This window comes from Meriones unguiculatus, chromosome 16 (genome assembly GCF_030254825.1).
Source record: "Meriones unguiculatus strain TT.TT164.6M chromosome 16, Bangor_MerUng_6.1, whole genome shotgun sequence".
NCBI classification, from domain to species: Eukaryota; Metazoa; Chordata; class Mammalia; order Rodentia; family Muridae; genus Meriones; species Meriones unguiculatus.
Window position 1 is genome coordinate 30,225,247 of NC_083363.1, and position 18,995 is coordinate 30,244,241.

At 41.6% G+C, this 18,995-nt stretch overlaps 1 protein-coding gene across 8 annotated transcripts in view; it reads left to right on the forward strand.

The window, feature by feature from the left end:
* Usp49 (ubiquitin specific peptidase 49) overlaps window positions 1-18,995 on the forward strand; it is a 77,563-nt gene that overhangs the window by 16,277 nt on the left and 42,291 nt on the right. For 7 of the 8 annotated variants that reach the window (XM_060369578.1, XM_060369580.1, XM_060369583.1 and 4 more), the window contains exon 2: window positions 17,716-17,789. The gene's annotated coding sequence lies outside the window, so the exon portion shown is untranslated. Of the gene's footprint in view, window positions 1-363; window positions 2,531-17,715; window positions 17,790-18,995 lie in introns of those variants that run through there. The other variant, XM_060369579.1, reaches the window with a different exon arrangement.

Consider the following 18,995-nt stretch of genomic DNA (forward strand, 5'->3'; position numbering starts at 1 on the left):
TGAATTGGAACAGCATATTAATCTGTAGAACCTTTTGATTTGTAAGACTCATTTTTAATTAAAATAATTACATTTATTTACTTGTATGTCTGTGGAGCACATGTCTGGAGGTCAGAGTACAACTTTCGGAAGTTGGCTCTCTCATCCCATTACTGGGGAGTGAACTCAGCATGTCAGGCATGGCACCGAGCTCCTTTATCCAGTAAGCCGTCTTTCTGGCCCTGTAAGACCATTTTGGAAATTAAAGGGAAGATAAGAATTTGGGGATAAAATTTAGGCTATTCTTTCTTGGTAGTGTGTTTTAATGATTTTCATTCTAAAGTGTTTACATTTATCTAAGAATATTGAGTATTTACTTTGCATTTAATAATGTGAAAGATAATATATAATTTCCTTTCAGGGGGACAGGGGTTACAAACTATTCTTGAGATTTCTTTACTACTTAATGTCATGTGTATGGGTGCTTTGCTTGCATGTATGTCTGGGCATCACATGCATGCCTGGTGCCTACAGAGAATTACTGCAGAAAAGGGATTCATCTCCCCAGGAACTGGAGTTCCAGACAGTTGTGAGCTGTGTGTAGGTGCTGGGAATCTAACATGTGTCTTCTGGGAAGAGCAGTCAAGTACTCTTAACCACTGAGCCATCTGTTTAGTTAGCCTTGTTCTTGGGCGCATTTCATTGGTGTATGTTCAGACACACACGGTCTTGAAGTCCTGAAGAGGTTGCAAGTGTGGCTAGAGGTGGAGCTCTTGCCTAGCGTGTGCAAGGCCTTGGGTTGATGGTCCTCAATACTGCAAGCAGGACAACTTCATCAGCTCTTATTCTAGGGACTGGGTATGTAGCTCAGTGGGTAGATGCTTGCCTGGCATTCCTGAAGGCCTGAGTTTGATCCCAAGCACTGTATGGTAGAGAATGCCTGTCATCCTGGCACTCCTAAGGTAGAAAGAAGGGTCAGCCTTGCCGACATGAGTGAGTCTGAGGCCAGCCTGGGTTACATGAGAAACAAATAAACATAAAGAGAGGCAAATACCCACCTCTGGGAATAGCACTGAATCTAAAAAGAAAAGCCTAGCTTCCTTTTCAAAGTTGTGTGATTTTAGATTGCTCTTGTTTGGTGGATGTTTGCATAAGTAGTAAAACTTAGATTTCTGGCATTAGTAAGCGTTAGCAAAGTTTATGTCTGTATAGGCATATGGACATATGGATAATTTAAATTTGGAATCTCTGGGTTAGCTGTCTTCATGGTTTATTTTCTGGATTCAGCTAGGCAGATTCAAGGTAAGTAGTGATTTTAACATCTTACAGACAATTTTTTGCTGCTTAATTTGAGATTAGTCTGGAAATATTAACTTTGAAAATGAAGAGCAGCTATAATATGAGATGTCTGTTTCTGTGAGGTATGTGCACATGCCTTTGTAGCTGTGTTTAAGGTATTGCCTTAAACATCTGTTTAAGGTATTTCCATTTTTATGATGCAGTTGTCTAAAGGTGGTCTGTCTGTCTGTCTGTCTGTCTGTCTGAAAATACAAAGCATAAGCTTGGTCAAAGGAAGGAGTTTCTTTGAGTCCTGGCCTTTTGTTTCTGTTATACTGCTATAGTGTGCTACATCACTGATGGTTGTTGTGAATGGTTGTTTCACATTGATCTCTCCTCCCTCTTCTTTTTTCTTTCCTTTCCTCTACTTCTTTTCTTTTTCTTCCTCTGTGCTAGTAGTGAACTCCAGAGCATCACACATGCTGGGCAAATACTCTTACCAAGAAACTGTACTCTTGGCCCCCACTTCATATGTCTTAAGACTGAAAATGGATGATCTTTTCTGTTTTTGAGACACTGGTCTCACTGTGTAGCCTTGGTTGGCCTGGAACTTGCTGTGTTGACCAGGCTGGCTTTCAACTCACAGAGATCCACCTGCCTCTGCTTCTATTATATTGGAATTAAAGTGGTGGCTGAAAATGGATGATTTTTTAATTCAGACACTATTACTTATCATAAGGACTCCAATGTTAAGTTTTAGCTGTGTTTTCTTTTGTCACCATGTATTTTTGTTTTGTTATAAGACAGGGTCTCCTTGTATATCCCTAGCTAGCTTTGAACTTACTAGATAGATTAGGCTAGCTTGAATTTATAGCAATCTACATTCTGCTTCTCCTGTGCTGGGAGTAAAGGTGAGCTCTATCATGCCTGGCTTGTTCCTAGTTTTCTGTTTTTAATATTCAACCTCACACTGTAGCCCGGCCTAGTTTGAAACTATCTGTGTAATCTAACTTAGCCTTAAATTTGTGGCAGTCCCCCTGCTTAGACTCTGAGGCGCTGGCCACCATACCTAGCTGTCAATGGAACTTAACTTTTATTTGGGTTATAATCTTATTTACTAAGAATAAAATTTATTTATATTTCCAGATTTGGATGAGTAAGTTGTACATAATTTTTTTTTCTAGTCAATCAGAGTCGTTGGATGAGATGAGACCTTGAAAGGACTTTGGGTTTATCTGCAACTTCGGTCACTATCCTACCAAAATCACCCCAGGTAGAGCCAAAGTCACCCTATTTTCTTATAAACCTAAAGTGGCAACAGGTAATCTCTTCTAGCATTTAATTATTTTTAGGGGAGTCTATTTTTTTTTCCCAATCAGCACACACTCAGTGCTTTATCTGTATTTATTTCTTCTTGCCTTGTCCTCAGTCTTTTACTAGAAAAAAAAAGTCTGCTTATTGTTGCATTTATAAAAGATGTAGCTGGTGTGGTAACCCATGCCTGTAATTCCAACATTGAAGAGGCTGAGGCAGGAGGATTCCCAGGAGTTTGAGCCTAACCTGGACTACATAGTAAGTTCCAGGCCAGACTGAGTAATAAGCTGAGGTCTTGTCTCAAAAAAACAAATAAGCTAGCAAACAAACAAGCAAAGAGTGAAAACCTTACTTAATCACTGGTAACAGAAGGTATCAATGAGTTGCAGGACCCTCTTATGCCAGATCCTGTTGTAAATCAACTCCTCACAGTTGCACAGCCATTCTGAGGCAGGACTCTTACTGCTTGAGATGAAGTGACTTCCCAACCTCTACAAAGACATATTTGGCCATTAATAGTCTTTCAGCACAAATACTATTTATGTCAATTGTTAACTCAATGATACATTTATTCTTTATTTTATGTTTTAAGGTGTGTGTGCGCGCGCGTGTGCATGTGTGCATGTGTGCGTGTGTGTGTGTGTGTGTGTGTGTGTGTGTGTGTGTGCCTGAAGGTGTAAGTGTATTTTTCTTCAGTCACTCCCCACCTTTTTTCTGGGCCAAGCTCTCTCACTGAATCTTGACGTCACCTTTTAAGCTAGGCTGGCCAGCCAGGAAGCTCCAGGAGTCTGTCATTTTTGCCTCCCAATGCTAGAGTTACAGACAGATACCATGGTGTGTCTTTTCATGTGAATACTAGGGACCTAAACCATGTGGTTAGTCTTTTTCAGTGGGTCTTCTTTCCGTCTTTAAGTGATCTGTGGTTCTGTTCTCAAACACCCTCTCCTCTTTTTTTTTTTTCCTTTCTCTCTTTTTTTTCTTTTCTTTTTAGGTAGTGTTTCATATAGCTCAGCTCAGCCTAGAATCTTCTGGAATTGTCTGTGTATGGAAAAGGATGACCTTGATTTTTCTCCCCCTTGGTTTTTATGAGACAGGGTTTCTCTATGTAGCCCTGGCTATTCTGGAATTCATTCTGTGGACCAGGCTGGCCTTGAACTCAAAGATACCTCTGACTCTTCCTCCCAAGCACTGGGATTAAAGGCATATGCTGACCTGGAATTCATAACCTCTGCCTCCACCTCACTTCTGGGATTTCAGGAGGTGGCCACCATTTGCCACCCTTTTCTGTTTCTTTATGAGTGGTAAACCTTGGACCAATATCACAAGGGTAGCATTTAATACACGTTACATCAAGGTTCTCCTGTACTTTTACTTATTTTTTATTCCAGAATTGCTTTTGCAAAACCAACAACCCCAGACCAATTTTATAGCACCTTTCTGTGTTGCAAATTGCATGTCCACTTCTGAAATTGGAAAAATATTTTTTACTCAGTTGAAAGATTATTGCTATTCGAAGAAAAATGGAAGTAAGCTTTAGTACAGATATCCATAAGTAAAAATCTGCTCAGAACATTGCTATTTTTATTTTCTTTTTCATTTGCTCTTTCTTTATGCCTGTCAAAAAATGTACTAAATACTCTGCTTTTATTTGATGAAATGAATCAATTTACTCATTAAAATTAAAAACAGCTTTCTGAGTATGGAGGTTATACCTGTAGTCTCAGCACTTGGGAGGCTGAGGCAGGATTCCACCCAGACTAGCCTGGGCTGCCGAGTAAGGCCCTTGCAGAAGACAGAAAGCAAAGACTACTGAGACTGCTGAGTGCCTGCTTTAGCTAAGCATGCCCATTATAACTACAAGAGGCTCACTATGCAGCCGACTGGCCCGAACCCAGAGGTGGCCCCGTCTCAGTCCCCACTGCTGAGGTTTAAGGTGTTTGTTGTTGGAAATGGAGTCTCACATAGCTGAAACTTGCCTAGACTTTTTTTTTTTTTTTTTCTTTACTCTGTGTAACCTTGGCTGTTCTGGAATTCTGTAGAGCAGGCTGTCCTCAAACCCACAGAGATCCATCTGCCTCTGCCTCCTGAGTGCTGGGATTAAAGGCGTGTGCTGCCACTGACTGAACTCTTGAACATCATGCCTCTACCTTCCAAGTTCTGCAAGTAGCTCTGTTTCCCAGGGAAACCCCAACGGGTTGGGTTCCATTTCTCTGCCAGTTAAAGAATTACAAGGCAGAAAAAGTCAGAAGCACAGCAGGTAACAGCAGAGAAACCTCAAGTACCACAGACAGAATCGACAGTTGAAAAAGGACTTTTTGGGGGTGAGAAAGCACATGCACCAGGCACCCAGAAGAAAGGGTTTCAGGTCGCTAGCTGAATACCATCTTCTCCAGGACTGGGGTTTCAGAGCCTCTGAAGAGCCTTCCTTCCCTCCATTGGTTTTGGTCAGTTTGATTGGTCTACAACTGTTGAATGATTCATCTCAATTTGACTTTTGTTTTCTTTTCTTGAGACAGGGTTTCTCTGTGTAGCCTTGACTATCATGAACACCCTTTGTCGACCAGGCTGGTCTTGAACTCAGAGATATGCCTGCCTCTGCGTCCCAGAGTGCTAGGATTATAGGCCTACACCACTGCTTCCCAATCTGGCCTTGAACTTGTTGAGCCAGTCCTCACCAGGGGCCTCCAGCAGAGGGGGTAGAGGAGACATGACAGGACAGGACCACTAAAGCTGCCAGGTCTGGAAAGGAAGGAAGAAGCTGGCCATCTTGGAAATTTGATACCTTTATTAAACAAATAAAATAGGAGAAAATTAATATGAATGCATTTGTTTTAAAAAATGAAAAGGGAAGGGACTGATGAGATGGCTTCATGGTAACATTACTACTGCTCTTGTGGAGGATCTGAGTTCAAGTCCCAGCACTGTCCACCCACCACCACCTGTAATTCCAGGTAATAATCACCTATAACTTCAATTTTGGGGCATCCTATAACTTCTTATGGCTTCCAGCATCACCAGGCGTGCATGTGGTACACATACATACAGGCAAATACACTCATGAACATTAAAAAAAAAAAAGGTACCAAGTATGGTGGCCCACCCAGGAGGCAGAGGCAGAGGCAGAGGCAGGCAGATCTCTGAGTTTGAGAGCAGACTGGTCTACATAGTAAGTTCCAGGACAACCAAGGCTACACAAAGAAACACTGTCTCTTAAGTAAATAAATATCTTGGGGAAAAAAATGAAAGGGAGTAAGTTTGGTATATATCTTAGTCAAAGCCCTTAGGGTGAAATACTGTCGAGATGGAATTTAGAGGTCAGGGGTATTGGTTCAAAACCTGGAATCCCAGCACTCAGGAGGTTGATGCAGGACTACAGGAAATTCCAGGTCAGCCTGGGCTACTTTGTTTCAGTCCTCCTTGGACTAAGTGAGGCCTTGTCTCAAAAAGCCTAACTTTAAATACTAGGAAAACTTGGTAAGGTTATACAGTATGCTTTCTTTAGTAGATACTGGGGGAAGATTCTGTCACCTGGGAATGACAGATGTGTATGCTCCTGCTAGTTACAAAAAATTAGGTTGTCATATGCTTTTCTGTTGGGAACTTTCTGGAACTCACATCCTTAGGACGTGGTAGCTACCAATGTTGCATGATGATGATTGTGTGAGGAACGGCTGTTAAGCCAGTCCAGGAAATATTTGAGGTGTTCTTCCTGTCATCAAGATGTTTATGCAGCTTCGAGGAACTAGAAAGATCCAACATCCACAGGGTTCTGTTTCTGGGATGTTGACTGAGATTCATTCAAATGGGTCTGCCTTACAGTGAGGTGAGCCGTAGAGACAGTGACCTGGCCACCACCTTCCAGGCTAAATTTTGAATCTTTTTCATTGCCTTTGCTGGAGGAAATGAACTGACCCCATCTCACCTCCAGTTAGCCTCCAATGTTCTAAGATGGTAAAGGTGTGAATGCAGACAGGCCTGTCTAACCTAAGCCAGGGGGCTGTTAGTTGCTTTCTGACAAATGTGGAACACAGAACTTGGGAGTTCATTTCCTTTTCTCCCCCTCTTTAAGTTGTTATCAGAGCTATGAAATATAGCTCCTTATAAAAGCTGATTGTAATAATTAGAAACACTTTCCTTTCATAAGGACGAGAAAATTACAAATTATTTGGGAAGCATTGTTTCTAGTCATGTGTTATTGTTCCTGAGACGTGGACAGTTTTAAAGGACTATAATACCATTTCTTTTCCATTCACATGTTAATAGAAGTCTGGAAAGTAAGGGCTCTTCTCAAATGTTCAGGGTTGTTTTATTACGTGTCAAGTTGTAAACAGCATTCTCTGACAGGTATTTTCTCTCTTTGTCTTCCTTTGAGCTAATTAGTAATTTACACTCCAGTAGCATCTCTCCCAGCCTCCCTGTGTGAAAATGCCTACTACTCCATGCCTTTCATGCAGTGGGGGCTGACAAATGATTGGGGGCAAATGTTGGCCAGCACATCAGAAGAATCAGGGTAAAAATTGATTTTTGCATGTTTTGAAAAGGCTTTTGTATGTGTCTCTCTCCCTTTCCATCCTGTCCTCCTTAGATATAGGAATGTTAGGACCTTCTGTATGTAACCTATAGCTACTGCCTGTGGTTCAGTTTGATATTTTGTGTGCTGTTCCCCACCCCCAGCCCTGTGCTGTGGGATTTGAGGAGGATTAGCAGGGCACTCTGCACAGTTTAGAGCCCAGGAAAGTGGACTTTACCGCTCCCACCCCAGTAGAATAGCAGGCTTCCAGCATTGTCCTTAGAAGCCACCCAGCAGAGCTGCTCTTGCTGGGCCCGTGACTGCGAGGTGGTGGGAGGGCAGCGCTGTTGCTGGTGAGTTAGGGAGATGCTTTTATCTGCCGCTTAGCTCTCCAAAGGAGAGCAAAGGTGGTCCTACCTTTGTATCAGCTTTTTCCAGAGGCAGCTGAGTGGCCAAAATTTAAATCACCACAAAGTTTTAACATGTGTCACATTGAGGTCCTGCTCTTTTCTGCCTTCTATTCTATTTCTTCCTTTAGTCTCTGACATGGGAAAGATGTATTGAGTCATTTGTGTGTGTTCACTTGCATAGGCCTGTGTGGGGGTGTTAGAGTCAACTGTTGACTTTGAAATAGCCTGAAGGGTACGTTTATCTTGTCAGTGTAAATTTTATTTGAAAATTAATGCAAGGACGGGTAGAGGTTTATTGTTTGTCACTTTTGAGCTAAAATCCTTTTAGAATGGTAGATAAATTATGGTACTTATTTTTATAATACTAGCTACTGATTTATTAGGATAGTAAGGTCAAAGTCCCCGTTAAAACTAATTCGATTCTCCTTGAAAAATTGTTACCTAGAGGTAGCCATGAAGAAAACTGAGTAAGAAAATGTGTGAATAGCTTATTTCAGCCATCATTGCTAATAGGTTTATCATCGAAGGCATTGAGCCTTTGACAGCGAACAAGCACTTGTGAGCAGGGTCATCTCATTTATGCAGCACTTACAGAGTTTGTGGGTCTGAATTAGTGTTTCGTTTTATAAACCCAGAGTCCAACAAGGCGAAGTAGAGGATGCCTGCAATCCCAGCACTTGGGAGGTGGAAGCAGAATGAGCTAAAATTCAAAGTAATATTCAGCTCCAATACCTAAGGATTGATTGCAGGGCACCAGAGCTTAGTTTCCATGACCTACTTTGGGTGATTCAAAACCATCTGTTAGTCCAGTTCTGGGAGATCCATTGCTCTCTCTGTCCTCTGCAGGCACATAAACTTAGTGCCTGTAACTCCTACTGCCCCATACACACAGAAACCTTAAAAAAACAAAACAAAACAAAACAAACCCTGGAGTGAAAGCTCAGTGGTTAAGAACTCTTACTGCTCTTATAGAAGATCTGGGTTTGGTTCCCAGCACTCTAGTGACAGTTCAAAACTGTAACTCTAGTTCCAGAGATTCTAACACCCTATTCTGGCCTCTTCAGGCCCCTGCACTCATGTGATGCACACAAACTTATGTAGGCATGTACACATACATACAAAATAAGTAAATCCTTAAAAAATAACTTTTTAAGTCTATTCTGTTGTTGGCAAGAGATACCATGTACATGGTAACTCTTAAAAAGGAAAGTATTTAATTGGGATTGCTTACAGTTTCAGAGGTCTACTATTCTCATGGCGGCACACAAGCAGACATGGTAGCTGAGTGTTCTACATCTGAGTTTGAAGGCAGCAGGAAGAAAATGAGTCTGAGACTGGTTTGGGCTTCTGAAACCCCAAAGCCCACCTCTAGTGACGTGCTTCCTCCAACAAGGTCACACCCTTTAATTCTTCTCAAGTAATGCCACTTCCTAATGACCAAGCATTCAAATGTATGAGCCTGTGGGGGATATTCCTATTCAAACCACCACATTTAAGGAAAAATCTCAGAAGGTCTAGGGTATCCATATGGATAGTTAATACTAAGATTTACCTTTCTCTTCCTTCCTTCCTTCTTTTAAAAATTCATTTAGTGTGGGTGTATGCATGTAGAACAGATTGTTCATGGAGGTCAGAGGACAACTTGTGAGCATTGGTTTTTCTTCCACTATGTGGGTTCCAGGGATCTTAAGTCATAAGGGTTGGTGATAAACACCTTTTACTGAGCCATGTTGGCTGGCCCCGACATAAACTTTTCTGCCCCTTTTTCTATTACAGCTACCTGTATGTTAGTTTTCTTGGATGTTCATGGTTAACACTAATTGTACCTCTGTACTTTATATCACCTAGAAAAGAGCAGATTCATAGCAACACTATATAAAATCTCATCGAAGTATAGTGATCAGAGAGGTACTACCAGTTAAAGAAGAGTTCTAACTGCTGGTGTGTGTAGGTTAGCACTTCTCTAACGTGGGCAAGGCCTGGTTTCTACTGTCCTAGAGCAAAAATGAGTAAATGCATCAACAGGAAAGTGAACACATGACTGTAGGGCGGAATGCAATCTTAAATGTTTCAAGTGCATGGCCGAGCCTAAAGAGGTAGAGTATGCCTGCAGTCCCAGGACACGGGAATCTGCCGAGAAGATTCCTGAGCAGTTAGAGTGTGTTTTCCAGAGTAGCTATGTCGGAAGTGTCTTCCCTGTGGACTGAGGTGTGGCAGTCATTAGAGTTTTAGAGTTGCTTTCGTATCCCGTCCCAGCTTGTTGTTTAAAGAACTTAAAGATGTCTTTCTTCTTTCTGTTTTGTTTTTGGAGATAAGGTATCACATAGCCCAGGCTGACCTTGAATTTACTAAGTAGCTAGGACTAGTTTTGCTTTTGCTTTTGTTTTGTTTTCCTGAGATAGGATTTTTCTGTGGCTGCCCTGGACTCTCCTTGTAGGTCTGGCTGACCTCAAACTCACAGTGATATGCCTGCCGCTGCCTCCAGAGTGTTGGAATTAGAGGCGTGTCACCACCATGCCCCGCTAGTTTTGATTTCTTGATCCTTCTGGCTTAGCGTCTCAAGTGCTGGTGTTAAAAGTATGAGCTACCACATTTGGCTCTCAAAATATATTTATATATTTTTAAAAATCCCTGAATAAAATCAACTTAGGACTATCTCTTAGTGGAATGTAGCACTTGCCTAGTATGCATCAGGCTCTGGGTTTGATAACAACTTCAAGAATGATGGATTCTGAGGCTGGAGAGATGGCTTACCAGTTAAGTGCACAGACTGCTCTTCCAGAGGACTTGGGTTCAGTCCCAAGCCCTATGGGACATCTCACAGCTGGCTGTAACTTCAGTTCTAGGTTATCTGATGTCTTTTTCTGACTTCCGTGGGCACATATGTAGTGCATACACATACATGCAAAAAACCCACTAATATCTAAAAAATAAAAGAGAATGATGGGGGAGGGTTGTTTAGTCAATAAAGTGCTGCCCTGTGAGCATAGGCTCCTCCTCCAGCCCCACATGAAGAGCCAGGCATGCCTGCTGCTCCTATAGCTGCAATGCTGTAGGGCAGGGGAGCAGAGAGGCTTGCTGTCCAGCAAGGCTAACCAAATCATGAGTTTCAGTAAGACACCTACTCCGGAAGGAAGGAAAGGTGGAGATTGATTAAGGAAGGACATCTTGTGTTGACCTCTGGCCTCCACATGCATATCTACACACATGCAAGACAACACACATGCACATGTGAGCTTCTCATTTTGTAGTAGTTTTATGTACTTTTTGTACTTTATGTACTTTTAAAATAAGAAATAAAATCAATTTAAACTTGACTCTTGCCATGTAAGAGGTATTTAGGTTTGTTGCGTAAATTAATGTAGGCATGAGTGTGAAGTGGTTTTCTTTTTAAAATTTGGGAGGTTTGTTTTGGTTTGGTTTTTTGAGACAGAGTCACCATGTAGCCCTGGCTGTCCTGGAGCTCATTATGTAGACTAGGCTGGCCTCAAACTCATAGAGATCCAGCTGCCTCTGCCTCCCTAGTGCTGGGACTAAAGGTGTGCATCACCACATTCAGCCCTTTAAGACCCAGCTGGCTCTTCTAAGATGTATTTTATTATGGGGTGTGTATGTGTGTGTGTGTTTGTGTGTAGGTCTAAGGATGCTTGTTGGTGGGAGTTTGTTCTCTTTTACTGATGGATCATAAGGATCAAAATCAGGTCAGCAGGCTTAGGAACAGGCTTCTTGTCCCCAAGCATTCCCATGGTTTGGCTACTCTTGATTCAGAGGACAAAGCGTTGTGTTCACCTTTCCCATTCCTTCCCTATGGAATCCTCTCTAATGTGTCTTATATAAGCTTGTAATTTTATATGCACTTTTATAAAATATTTAGTAAGGGGCTTTTTATTTTCAGTCACAAAATATCTGGTTCTACGCTGCTTGTATAGAATTTGGCTTTAGGGTCTCCTGGAAATGCCCTCTTTCTCTGGTTTTTACTTTGTTTACTGTTTGAAGATCTATTTATGCAGGATGCAGACTTAGCTAATTGGTCTTAAGTGTAACAAAGTATTCCGTGGTGTGCATAGATTCCCATAGCAATGGGTACCAAGGCTACTGTAAACAACACTAGCAGCAGCAATCTTGCAGTGTTCAGTACCGATATATTTTAGGATTTCTGGGATACAGACCCAGGATTGCCATGATGATGTAAGTGCTCTTACAGGCTGAATGAATGTATCACATCACATCCCACGAGCAGGGCGTTTCTGTAACTGCCCCATACTTACATTTCTACCCTTTCCCAGTAGTAATGGCTCACTATCACTTGTGCAAGGCACCAATGATCTGGAGCATATCTTCATGCTTTAGTTAATTGCTTCTCTTCTGTGAACTGCCTCTGTATGTTCTTTGCTTCCCATAAATACGAGAAATTATATGATGACTATAATCTATAAACTTAATATCTACATACAGTTGCACAATACTTGGTTGATTTCGAGCCATAAAAATATCATCTTGAGTATATTCTGTTGACTCTTGTGTTTTTCTGTTTTTTGTTATTGTTTTTTGTTTGTTTGTTTGTTTGTTTGTTTTTTGAGATAGGGTTTCCCTGGCTGTCCTGGACTCACTTTATAGATCAGGCTGGCCTCGAATCTCAGAAGATCCTCCCGCCTCTGCCTGCCCAAGTGCTGGGATTTCAGGTGTGTGCCACTGCGCCTGACTCTGTTGTTTTTTATTGAATACAAATGCTTCTTGTAGTCAAACCCATCACTTTTAGCCCTAAGAAGTTTCCCTTATTAGTGCTTGTTGGACTTAGCATTCCCAGGTTATCTCCTAGGTTTCTTTCTTTCAGCTTTATGGATTTGCTTTACCTATTACAGTTAATCTATGTGGAACCCTTCCTTCCTTTTCTCATTCCTTCATTTCTGTCATTCCTCCCTTCTTTTCTTGCCTGTGCTAGGGGATTAAATATGTACATGATGCTAAGCAAGCAAGCCCTCTCCGACTGAGGTATTTTCAATCCCCTGTTATAATTTTGACTGACATTGTTTTAACTTTTAAGCTAATTTAGCAAGACCTGGCACCTTTTTTAAATGATTTCTTTATGCATTTTATGTGAATGAGTGTTTTGTCTGCATGTATACCTGCATGCCAGAAGACGGCATCAGATGCTATTATGGATGGTTGTGAGACACTATGTAGTTGCTGGGAATTGAACTTAGAACCTCTAGAAGAACACCCAGCCCTTTTATTTATTTATTTATTTATTTATTTATTTATTTATTTATTTATTTTGAGACAGGGTTTCTCTGTATAGCCTTGCCTGTCCTGGACATGTTTTGTGGACCAGGCTGGTCTCAAACTCACAGAGATCTGTCTTCTTCCGCCTTCTGGAGCACTGGGATTAGAAGCGTGCACCACCGTGCCCAGCGTCACTTTTTATCTTTTATAAAGTCTCTCCACTTATGAGCATGAGCATGAAGGAATAAACATTTTTGGTTTGAGTTTTCTTTTGTTGTTGTTGTTGTTGTTTGTTTCTGTTTTTTGAGTCAAGATTTCTCTGTGTAGCCCTGGCTGTCCTAGAACACCATTGTCTGCCATTTCTCATCATTCCTGCCCTGTGTTGTTGCTGTGCTGCCCTTGGTATGTCTATACCCAGAGTCTCTCCAGTCACCTTCCTGGAGAATAAGCCTGCCAGCCTCAATTAGTGGCCACTAGGAGCCAGAGTGGAAGTCTGGGCATTGAAGTTTTTGGCCATTCTTCAGTTTTGCCTGCTGTCCCCCTTTTCACTGGCAGTCCAAGTTTTTCTTAGCACCATTCAGTTTGCTTTTCAGCCTCTATAATTTTACTTAAGACATCTCAGTTTGCAGCCCTGATTGGCCAGGAACTCCCTGTATAGACCAGGCTAGACTTGAACTCACAGATATACCCCTTCATTCTCCATGGCACAGAGTAGAAATGGCTTACCAATGACTACTTTTCTGTCCAGGGCTACAACTGAGTTTCAAGTGTTCCTTTCTGTGCCTGGGTAACAGTCTGTGAAATCGCCTCTGGCTGCCACTCCAGGGTGCTAGGATTAAAACCAGGGCCTCAGGCATGCTAGGCCAGGGATCTACCTCTGAGCTAGAGCTATGGCTTATGTCACTGAATGTTTTCTTAATTTACTGTTGTTATATGAAATTTAAGTTATATTTTTTTTTCCTTGTTAGCATCTAGTTTTATTTTGGTGAATTTTTATTGATTTATTTCTAAGGCAGTGTTTCTTTGTGTAGCCCTGGCTGTCCTGGAACTCACTCTATAGACCAGATTGAACTCAAACTCTGAGATCCACTTGTCTCTGCCTCCCAAGCGCTGGGATTAAAGGCATATGCCACCACCACCCAGTTTACTTTGGTGAATTTTAAAACTGAGAAAATCTATTAAAGTTTTGTTTGTTTGTTTTGTTTTTGGAGTTTGGGACTTATTCTGTAGAACTATGTAGTCAAGGCAATTCTCTTGGTCCAGCCTCCTGGGTGGCTGGGATGCCAGTACTGAGGCACCATGCTAGGCCTGATGTTTATATTTTAAAGAGCCTAAATCAAAGCACTAAAAAGGCTTCTCAGCTGGGTGTGGTGGCGCACACCTCTGATCCTCAGGGAGGCAGAGGCAGGCCTGGTCTACAAATGAGTCCGGGGTAGCCAGGGCTACACAGAGAAATTCTTCTTGTCTCAAAACAACAACAACAATAATATAAAAATAAAAAGGTTCTCTTATACTACTACTGTTCCTTGCTTGGTCAGTTCTAAAGTGCTTTGTGGAAAAGGACAGGTTCATAGTTCAGTAATCTCAAACCATAGGCATAACACTGAACTGTGTTCCCTGATTTCTGTAATGTACCTTGGCCCTAGATGCCTCTAATCCCTTGGCCATGTGTGGGCTAGTCATTTACTAAGTCTGACCCTGCTTTGTTCTGTAAAATGCCACTGACGCCTTTCTCGTTTTGAGACCTGACCAACAACAGTGATGTCTGGTAGGGGTACAGTGGACGTCTCCACATGTCCCCTCCCTGTTAAAGTTGCAGCTCTATGCTTGTGAAACTGTTGTCTAGTGTTTCTTTAAATTGTGTGTGTGTGTGTGTGTGTGTGTGTGTGTGTGTGTGTGTGTCTAGGTGGAGGGATATATGAATGTGAATGCAGTGCCCACAGACTCCAGAAGAAGCTCTCCTAGAAATGGAGTTACAGGTACTTGTGAGCCACCAGACATGGGTGCTTGGGAACCAAACCTGGGTCCTCTGTAAGAACAGCTTTTACTCTCAACCGTTGAGTCATCTCTCCAGCCCATTGTTAATCTGTGTTCCTTCCTTCCTCCTTTCCTTCCTTCCTTATTTATTTATTTATTGAGGTACCATTGTTATTTGTTTCTCCTTACAAGCCAGAAGAGGGCATTGGAACCCAGGAGTTGAAGTTACAGGTAGTGGTGAACCTCCTGGCATGGATGCTGAGATTTGAGCCCAGGTCTTTTGGAAGAGCCTGAGTGCTCCAGCCCATTTTCTGGTATTTCTAAGGAGGATTTGATAACAGAACTACTGATTTAAAAATAGTGTGACTATATGTTGGAAGGTTAGATTCTCACAATTAACAGTATTTGTTGTATGTACAGGTATATAAAGTAGGATTAGGATTCCAAAGTGAGTTGGGCACAGTGGCTCAATCCCAGCACTCGGGGAGGCAGATGGATCTCTGTGAGTTCGAGACTAGCCTGGTCTACAAAGTGAGCCCAGGACAGCCAGGGCTATACAGAGAAACCCTGTCGGGGGTGGGGGAGGAATTCCACAGTGATGAAATGGGAAATCTGATGTGTGCTAAGGAGACTGCCGTGGCTGCCTCTGCTGCTCATTATAGGTGGAATTTGGTATTGCTTTTGTTTGCACTTATCATACTAAGCCATTGTTCTTTGCTCATCTTAATTTAATTTTTAGTAAGAAGACATTCTCAGTCTAGGATTCTCATCTAATTATGTCTTTTAGCCCCTATGAAGCTTGTTGGTTAAAATTAGATATTATTTAACAAAAATGAAGAACCAGTTGCCAAACACATTTCAGAATTCTTTGAATTCTGCCTAGATGACTTGACTCTTTCAGCCCAGCTTGCTTAGAGCTCCTGGAATGTTTAAGTACCAGGTTCTGCTCTCACCAGGATAATATCACACATGTACAGTTCTTGTCTGTTTATAATGCAGTTATACACATTTTCTTATTGATCTTTTCAGCATCTTTGGGAGTACAACTTACATCCATTATAGGAAAGGAAGTGTAGGGGTCCCAAGTCATAGGTGAGTTGTCAAAGGTGTCACAGCTCAGAACTGGATAATCTGGGCTGTAGGCTCAAGCCCCCTCCCTGATGCTTAATCTAAGGCTTTTTTACTTTTGTGCTCTTGCCAACCATTATAAATGAACAGATTTTTCTAGTGTCTTATTGAATATAATAAAATACAGAGTCAGATTTCACTTGTGATTTGTGGTGTTAGGATTTGAACTGAGGGCCTTGAGCATGCCAGGCAAGCACTTTATCACTGAGCTACAGCCTCAGATAAGAAATAAAGGTTGTGGGCTGGGGATATGGTGTTATTGGTAGAATGCTTGCCTGTTGAGAGAAGCCCTGCATTTGAGACTGTATTTAGCATCACAGAGGAGGCTGGCCTCGAACTCAAGAGATTCACCCTCTTCAGCCCCTAAAGCATTGGGACCAAAGGCATGTGCCCCCATGCCTGGCATGGCCTTTAAACTAGGATCAAATGCAGGATGCTAAGCATAAATTCCACGTGATTACATATCCTACATGCTATTGAGTGTAGAGGTGATTAACATAATTAGCTTGGGGAGAGGACATCTAGAATTAAATTTAAATTACTTGGTTTTAACTGTAATTAATTAGCTTTGGGGGTGTTTTTACTTTGGAAGTTCATTTTGTGGCTGGGAGAGGGGGATACTGATTGAATTTGAGGCTCCATTCCTTACCGTGTCAGTAGTTTGTCTGGGTAAGTGCCTCAGACCTGCAGCCTATAACATCTAGTAGATAAAGCTCTTCCTAAAAGTAGTTGTGAGTTTCAGTCTTGCAACTCTTCTGCCTTGTGGGCCCAGACTTTCTTGCCCTGTGCTACTGATTTGTGCTAAGTGCACCCAGATGTGAAACTTGGTGCCTCTGGTTTTCAGAAAGGCTCTATTCACACAGGGCATTGTGGATTTGTATACCTAACTAAAGAAAAGGAGCAAAATAGAGGTGGAGAGAGCCTAGCTCTGCATTAATGCAGACAACTTTCAGCTGTCCTTGGCCTGAGCTCTTCACACACACCCCCATCCCAGCTTTGCCCTATTGTGCTGGCTCTTCTTTTCTTCTCCATCCCTCTCGACATTCTTCTCCCAGTCCCTTTTAGAGATAAAACAACAAATTCTTCCCCTTGTAGAATGCAGAGCAATTTCCCTTTCTTGACAACCATTCTGGGATCTTGACAGCCATTCTTCAGGGAACCACCCACTCTAAGGGACTGGACCTGAGTGGTGGGGCCCCATATAAAGGGTGCATATTTTCGAAAAGAAAGTTTATTTCAAGAGGAATTCTTGTGTTCACCATTAGGCTGATAAAAGAGAGAATTTGTTACATAGCAGCTAATTCACCAATCAAGTTTTATTAAATTCCAAATAAGGTGTCAGAAGTCTAAAAAGTGATTACATGTGTAATTTATTGAACTCATAAACTGTAGTTATCTTTGTTTAATACAATGTCCTTGTGCACACAATATGTTGCTTTTAAAGATATTTGCTGCTTACATCTAGGTCATTAACCCAGTTGACACAAAGGAGTCATTTCACACTCTCTCCAAACTATTAAGCATTTCACTTGTGCATAAATAAGTTTAGCTTTTGATACTGGAATACTTTTTGCTAGCATGATTTTTCAGTTGTGCAGTTTCAAGTTATATGCAAAGACAACGTGTGATCTTTACAGATGTCCTTTTTTTTTTTTAACCTTTAATGCTTGCATTTATGGCTCATTCTTCTTGTAAATGACTGAATCCTTGGTTGCTCTTAGCTCAAACATGGGTCATATTGTTTCCTATTTTTTAAAATGTCAATGTCAGAAAGTTATAGGGATTTCACTGTGTTTTAACATACTAATCCTTTTCTGAATTTCTATATAAGTTTTATAAAATTGCTTTTTTCTTGCTATGTATCAGCCCATGCTCACAGATTGTTTCTTCCCGTAGGTAATAGAGAAGAGGAAACCCAGCCAGTGATTATGTGATACTATGGAAGAAGATGGAAACAACTTGTTTACTGGGTAAGGAATAAAGCTGTGGTAAAATCTTGTTAATGAGAATTATCCATGACGGCATGACCAGTCTGTGATCTGACAGTCCTGCCAGGGGTGTGATTAATTAGGATCTGTGTCTTGGTGATGTTCTGAACTTTTTATCCCAGCTTCCATCTTAACCTTGCACATTTTCAATACCATAGATTAAGAGGAGATACATTCATATTTAAAGATAAAATGGGACCTTGAGACCCATTTTCATTGCTGCTTCATAACTGTAATTTTGCTACTGGTATGAATCTCAATGTAAGTATCTATGTTCTCCAGTGGTTTTAGGTGACATCTGTTAAAGGGTGGTTTGGACCCAGGACCTCTGGGGGTCAGGACCCATAGGTTGAGAACTAGTGGTTGAAACGTGAGCTTTGATGCCAGACTGCTTTGGGACAGTTGCTATTAGCTTGCTTGGGCAAGTTGATCTCTATGCTTCATTGAATTCCTCAGCTTAAAGGTAGAGACAATAAAATACCCACTGTACGTTAATGCTGAAGATTAATTAGTCCACATGAAAAACATGCAGTAACACCTGAAACACAGTACATGCTTGGTTATTATCATCTGCAGGTGTCATGGGTTATCCTCGGTAGCTTGTTAATGCACATTTGGATCTCTGTGATGTTGCATTCCCATCTCGGGGAAGTCTAATGCTGAGGACAAAAGAGTCTTTATCAAAGGTTTTGTTTTAGCCTCATTTCATTTCTCATAAGAGCATGTTGCTAAAGTCTAGCTCGTACTGTGTATATGAATACGCAGCCATTTTCAGGCCTCTGTGTCAGCTGTTGGTAGCATGCACCAGTAATGCAGCACTCAGCAGGCTGAAGGAAGAGGAACATGAACTTGAAGCCAAGCCTGGGCTTCACAGTAAGATCCTTCCCACCCTGTCCCCCAAAACAAAACTCCATGTCTTAGGAGGATGCACATACTTCTTGTCTTTCCGGATAGCTATGCTGGATTTTCTGTTCAGAGTCTGGCAGCCTAGTTAATTAAACAGTCCTCTCAAATTTCCATTTTTTTTTGAAAACATGCTGGTCTTTAACGTTTAACCACTAGTTCTCAATCTATGGGTCATGACCCCCAGGAGTCCCGTGTCCAAACCACCCTTTAACAGGGGTTACCTAAGACCATTGGAGAACACAGATAAATACTTACATTGAGATTCATACCAGTAGCAAAATT